Source organism: Prinia subflava, assembly GCF_021018805.1.
Source record: "Prinia subflava isolate CZ2003 ecotype Zambia chromosome W unlocalized genomic scaffold, Cam_Psub_1.2 scaffold_33_NEW, whole genome shotgun sequence".
Taxonomy (NCBI): domain Eukaryota; kingdom Metazoa; phylum Chordata; class Aves; order Passeriformes; family Cisticolidae; genus Prinia; species Prinia subflava.
This window is the reverse complement of record NW_026960610.1, coordinates 226,165-233,427: the sequence shown is the minus strand read 5'-3', so window position 1 is coordinate 233,427 and position 7,263 is coordinate 226,165. Positions and strand designations below refer to the sequence as shown.

The window sequence follows — 7,263 nt, the reverse complement described above, 5'->3', positions numbered from 1 at the left end:
TTTGGCAATCTGTGCTTTGACTTTAGAAACTGTACCCACTCAGTCCCAAGAAGTTCAATAAACTTACAATAAGTCGTATGCAGTCATCTCTGGTTCTGGCTGCAATCAGGATGTCATCCACATATTGAAGAATAACTCCTTCTGGCTCCTGTCTTTTCCAGTCCTCTAATTCCTTTGCTAGCTGATTTCCAAATATTTTTGGGCTGTTCTTGTAACCTTGGGGTAAAACTGACCAAGTGAGCTGAGTTTTCCTCCCTTTCTCAGGATTTTCCCACTCAAAAGCAAAAGCTCTTGGCTGTTTTTATGCACAGGAATGCAGAAAAAGGCATCTTTCAGGTCTACAACAGTAAACCACCCTAATTCGTTTGTCAGTGTGGTCAAAAGGGTGTAGGGATTAGCTACCACTGGGTGTATGTCCTCTGTAATTTTGTTATCTGCTCTTAAATCTTGTACTAATGGATAACTCTTACCATCTGCTTTCTTAACAGCTAAAATTGGAGTGTTGAATTTGGACTCACATTGCACTAATAAACCATGTTGCAGGAATTTTTCAATTACAGGTGCCAATCCCTTACGGTTCTCTAATTTCAAAGGGTATTGTTTTAGCCTTACCAGTGTGACTCCTGGTTTGAGTGCAATACTCACTGGTTCTGCTCATTTGGATCTTGCTGGGATATCACTGGCCCACACTATTGGATCACCACAGTTGGTGGAGCTGTGCTGTAGCTATAGTTTTCCAGCGTTTTCCCCACACTCCTCTAAATGTTGTAACTGACTCTGCCTATGTTGCTGATATCACAAGAGATTAGATCGAGCACTACTAAAGGAAATTGACAATGCACAATTATTTAATTTATTAAAAACTCTGCTCCTTACCATCCAAGCCAGAACTTGCCCTTATTACATATTTGTGAGAGTCGGGACCCGAGGGTCCCTGGTTTTGCCTCACGACCTTTGTCAAGGTCCTCTGTCAAGGAAGGGACTGTGTGCAAGGGGCTCGGGCCTAACCCACGGTGTGTGTGTGTACCAAGCACTGAACTGCAGGTGTGACTACTGGACCGGAGCTGGCTCCCATGGGAACTTGTACGAAGACAATGGACGGCTGGACAGCCTGTGCTTACCTGCAACCAGGCCCAGACCTGCTTGTCCCAGACCTGCTCGATCTAAACGGTTGCACCTGGTTCCCAGAGCAACGGGGCTCCTCACAATGACTTTCGGGTGCTCCCTCCCGCTTCTGCCCGCCTTGGCCAGGTGCCCCCCCCCACTTTTACCTGTGTTGGCCAGGTGCCCCCCGCTTCTGAAATGACTATAAAAGCTTCCCCCCTGTGACTCACACTTTGAGATCTCCCCACGGACAGAAGACAGATCCATTGGCCAGACGCCACGCCACGAGGACGCCTCTGCCGTTGGTAGCTATGTCCCCCTGCCCCCCCTTTCTCGTTCTGTATCCTATTTTTCCTTTCTTATTCCCTCTATCGCAAGTGTTGTTGGCACTCAATAAAGGTGCATTTGTTGTATGATTAAACTATTGTCCCCTCGAGTACTTTTTGCACTCTGAGATCACACGAACCTATCACGATTCCTGCTTGGATCGTGACATTAAATTGGCGTCACGGACAGGATTCTGACAGAGGGGTTGCAAGGTTGTGTGTAGTCTGTACCAGGGGGAGGAAGTTTGGCTCCAGCCGCACCTAGCCTGTCACCCCGGTGAACGTGGTTAGAAAGCAAGGGGGGCCTCTCTGATTCCTCGCACACTGCACACACCTAAGGTGTAACAGCACCCCAAACTCGATTGAGGGCTCTGTTGTCAGAATTTCACAAAAGAACTTTGAGTGCAAAAGTCGGGACTGACTACCTGGTGTTAGGGGGAGACATCCTGTGTTGTAATTGAAGGTGAACCTCCCAGGTAGATAGGTCTCCCCACCCACTCAGGGAAGAAAAGGGAAGACACAGCCCTGCTGTGTGTGTGTGTAACTAAGCAGTGCCTCCCTGACGTGGTTTTGATCCCTACACAGACATGGCTGAGGACCTTACTGTAAAAGATAAAGCTGCATTTTATGCCTTGTTGGCAAAACACAATGCCCGACCCTCTCCTGGGGGAGAAGAGTGGGCGAAAGATAACTGGTTTAACTTGGAGAGGGTAACTGATAGAATATCCTCTTTACAACATGAAACAAAATTTAAACTGGGCAAAAATAAAACCATACTCTGCTCAGTTCTGGGAGCCTGCCTTACCGCAGCTATAGAAACTCCCTTTAAGCGAAGAAGTGAAGAAAACACAATAATTGGCTCCCTTCAAAGTTAAGTTAAAATTTTGCAAAATGAAAACCATTTATTGCAAGCTGCCCTAATAGAAGAGCGTGCCAAGAATTTAAAGCATGCCGACTTGCCAAACGAGACAGAGGAAAAAGAAACTCCTCCCATTAAACAGATTTACCCCCAGAAAGAACTGGTGTTAGTAAAAAATTGTGGGAAACACTGTTGCCCTAGCATAACACCTTTAGTAAAAGCAGAAGCTTTAGTTGGTACTTCCAAACAGCCTCTGGAAAATATTTACAAAGCTGCCTGTTTGCAAATGATACATGATGACTCTCCAATGCAATTGCCTGTAAAGCCTGAAATTATGATTCCTTTAATTCAAAAGCCTTTGGAATTACTTAAACCTATAGCAATTGTTTTAAGTTCTGTAGAAAAGTTAGACAGATCCCTTGGAAACCCGAGTGAACCAACCGGATCTACAGATCGTGGTTTCAGTTCTTATCCTACCCCCTCCCAGCCCCCAGCCCCTCAATCTAATTCACTTGCCGGTGATCGTAATGTCTATGTATTAAGTGAAATTGCAGTAGAATTGACCAACTATGTTAAAACTCCTAGTAGTGAAAAATCAGAGAAAATAAATCAGATCACTAGCCGTCAACACTTGTTGTTATTAGATATTAAAAACGGGGTCCCCAAAGAAAACCTAAATTTGCTGGGGCAACCCCTCACTAAAAAATCACAGCCCAGCACACACCTTTCTTTTGAGAATCTGGGCAGTGAGCCCAGAAACAATCTAACAATTCAACCCACTGCACTCTCCCCCTCTCAGCAAAGCCTTCCTTCTCAAGGGAACCGACATTCACCCACCCTTGCCCACCCTGCTTTAGCCCAAGAATTAGAAAAAATACCCATAACTGACAATGTAGCTGTTTACCAATGCACCAATGATATTTCTGTGGGTAGAGATGAAATACAAGAAATGGAGGATGCCCAACAGAAAACAATTTCCAATTTAGAAAGCTTTGATCTAAATAAGCATGACAAGCATGTGATAACCTCCTTCGATCAAATTAAAATGCCAAAATCTACGAAGGAATTGCAACAAGTTTCAGAATTACTAGTGTTTTGCAGAAAACACATCCCTGATTTTGTTATAATTGCCAAAACCCTTTACAGCTTGTTGAGAAAGGGTAAAATTTGGGAATGGGGTGATTCCCATCAGGAGATTTTTAAATTGTTAATTTTTGAGGCAACTGCCCACCAGGCACTTGGTCCTACTTATCCTACAGATCCTTTCCAGATGGAATGGGGTTTTTCTTTTTCAGGATTGTCAGTACAACAACCCATTGCCCTGAGAGCTCCTTTTAAAGCTCTTATTCCATATTCAACCCCCCCACCTGATGGGGTGGCCGAAAGAGCCTCAGTCGGAGCTGTAAAAAATCTAACAATGAACTTGGATGGCAGCCCAGAAGTACCTGCCTCAGTCACTGAAACAGCCCCTCCCTTTTGCCCCAAGCAGTCTCACCTCACTGCAGAAATTGTCCCAGATTGGGCAAAATGTGAAAAGACCAAATGGGCTTCTCATACCCCTTGTGGATGGGAGGCTAACAAGTGTTCCAAAATCACTGCTTTTTGCCCAGCAGTTCCAAGCATAAACACACCCTGGATAATTCCTTCATACTAACTTTTCTGCCTTTGGAGGCAGATTCTGTTGTGTTTATTTTTTACAGGAGAACTCTGAGGGATATAAAGACCATATAAAACCATGATAAAACTGGTGATATTTTAAACATTATTTGTGTTATAGGAACAAAATTAAAATTTTTAAATAATATTGATGTAAAAATATTAATTAATAAATTGGTTGTTACAATTAAGAATTTGACAATACTTTTTACAGTCGTCCTTATTAGCCTCGGGAACGACTCAGTGGCTATTATCAAACATATTATCAAACTGAGAACTGGTAAATGTGAATGATTATAAATTGATAATTGATTACAAAACTTTTAGCTATTAGCTGCCTCCAGTTTTAGTTGTGGATGCAGTTAGTCGCTGCCTCAATTATAAAGAAGGCAGTCTTTTTACTGAAATTTGGAATTTAGTAAATTTTATTTAAAACTCTATTATAAACATAGTCACAGTTTTTATATTGATCATATGTAATGTTTTAGTATATTTGATATTTCCTATTATTGTGTTAAGTTTAAATCATGATGGAACTATTCTCTATCCTTTCCAGTATAGGGAATGGGCCCATCAAACTGATGAGAAATTGCAAACTGTTAATTTAGAATTTTGTATTGTTTGGGAACAACAAAAGTTTATTTGTGCTTACTTGACATGGATGTTCCCAAAGTTATTGACACAGAGTGAATTATACTAACAGCAAAGTAAGGATCTTTTGATGCATATTTTAAATTGATTGTTGTATTTTGATTTATTTTTGTGATTTGTTTTGATTGTTTGAAAGAAAATTGTTTTATTGTAATTATTATTGATTGAAATTATTTAACTAGAATTGTTTGATTTTCTAATGATTAATTGAAAGTAAACTTAATGAGAAAAAATTATTAATAACAATTTGTTTCGTTTCCTTTGTCTCTTCCTTTTGTTTTCCTCTTTCCTACTTTTCTTTATCCCTCTACTCTTTTTCCCTATTTTCCGGGATATGCTACTGACGGCTTGATGAGTCCTGAAGACTTCACAACCGCGCTGCTGAATCAACGGAGTTATCTTGACGACGATCGTGAGTCACGGGGTGGTGTGAGAGTCGGGACCCGAGGGTCCCTGGTTTTGCCTCACAACCTTTGTCAAGGTCCTCTGTCAAGGAAGGGACTGTGTGCAAGGGGCTCGGGCCTAACCCACGGTGTGTGTGTGTACCAAGCACTGAACTGCAGGTGTGACTACTGGACCGGAGCTGGCTCCCATGGGAACTTGTACGAAGACAATGGACGGCTGGACAGCCTGTGCTTACCTGCAACCAGGCCCAGACCTGCTTGTCCCAGACCTGCTCGATCTAAACGGTTGCACCTGGTTCCCAGAGCAACGGGGCTCCTCACAATGACTTTCGGGTGCTCCCTCCCGCTTCTGCCCACCTTGGCCAGGTGCCCCCCCCCCCGCTTTACCTGTGTTGGCCAGGTGCCCCCCGCTTCTGAAATGACTATAAAAGCTTCCCCCCTGTGACTCACACTTTGAGATCTCCCCACGGACAGAAGACAGATCCATTGGCCAGACGCCACGCCACGAGGACGCCTCTGCCGTTGGTAGCTATGTCCCCCTGCCCCCCCTTTCTCGTTCTGTATCCTATTTTTCCTTTCTTATTCCCTCTATCGCAAGTGTTGTTGGCACTCAATAAAGGTGCATTTGTTGTATGATTAAACTATTGTCCCCTCGAGTACTTTTTGCACTCTGAGATCACACGAACCTATCACGATTCCTGCTTGGATCGTGACAATATTACACATCAGAAGTCACACAAATTTACCAAATTTCATCACAGAGGGCAATGCTTGAGCAGATAGGCTAGCTAGCCCTGCTTGGACAGCACCACAGACAGATATGCTGGCACAAGCAAAGGCATTACATGATTTTTTCCACCAAGGTGTTCAGGCCTTACAGTGACAGTTCCAGCTGTCAAACACAAAGGCTCGTAATATAGTTAACACCTGTGCTGACTGCCAAGGCCACACTGCACCATTACAGATGGAGGTAAACCCTAGTGGGCTATGTGCTTTGCAAGTCTGGCAAATTGATGTCACACACATCCCTGAATTTGGACGACTAAAATATGTACATTTACCCATTGATACATTTTCATCAGCAATATGGGCTACAGTACACACAGGAGAAAAAGGTCGGGATGCCATCGCACATTGGCAGTCAGCCTTTGCTGCTTTAGGTATCCCCTATACCATCAAAATAGACAATGGTACTGCATGCATTTCACAGAAAACGACATTTCCTACAGCTCTGGGATATGTCACACCACACTGATATTCCCCGCTTAGCAACAGGACAAGCCATGGTGGAGAGAGCACATGACACTAAAACGTATGCTTGAAAAACAAAAGGCAGGAATGTGTGGTGAATCCCCACAGAGCAGGGTAGCCAAAGCTGTCTATCCACTAAATCATCTGAGAGTATTAGAGAAGTCCCAGAACCCAGTCATATTAAATCACTTTTGGTCACTACAATCATCTGGTGATGATCAGTCACCCAAACCCAAGGTAATGGTATGAGTCCTCATTACCTGGGGACAGGGATATGTCTGTGTTTCCACAGACACTGGAATCCATTGGGTACCTGTCAGATGTGTCCGTCCTGCCTTATGTCCTGTCTGGGACCACAAGCAGCATCCTCCTGATAACCCGTCAATGGATGTTGTGGAGCTGTGTGTGGAACAGTGATGGAAACAACTTGTTCACCTACCTCATGGAAATCTGTGACTCTTGAAGTGGCAGTTCATTTAAGGATTCTATTTATTTACAAATTTTTTTTCTGTTTACAAATTGTTTTTCTAGTAGTTTGGGTTTTTTAACAGTTCTAAGGGTTAAATGGTTTCTTGTTTTTTAGTGTTAAGTTTTAACTTCTAACTATAAGTAGTTAACCTGTGGCATGTTAGCCTGAAGGACTGTGATCTTGCCTGACAGCTCTTGGAAGTGAGTGCTGCAACTCCAAGTGGTACATGGGACACATCGCTGGCTAAGGGGAGCTAGGTTTGTCAAAATTGGGTGGAAAGGCTCATTCAAATTAGACCCATGCTGTCTTCTGTCACCCTGTCTGCAAAAGGCCCTAGCAAGTAGGATAACAGAGAACACTTTGCATTTTTTAATAAAACAGAAAGAAGGAATTGTCACAGTACAGCCAGTCTGTTGCTGGACAAGATAAATCTGGCCATAACACAAACCAAATTCAGCTAGCCTGGTTCGTTCTAGAAAAGAAGTAGAACAAGTCCCTGAGTGAACAATGATAGAATAGATTTGAACTCAAGACCTCAGCCAA

At 43.2% G+C, this 7,263-nt stretch overlaps 1 long non-coding RNA gene across 1 annotated transcript; it reads left to right on the top strand.

Annotated features, from left to right (window-relative positions):
- Positions 1-1,289: 1,289 nt before the first annotated feature.
- LOC134565071 (uncharacterized) lies at positions 1,290-5,641 on the top strand. The gene is made up of 2 exons (XR_010083762.1): positions 1,290-1,409; positions 4,953-5,641. It is a non-coding gene; the product is annotated as an uncharacterized LOC134565071 (long non-coding RNA).
- Positions 5,642-7,263: the final 1,622 nt, after the last annotated feature.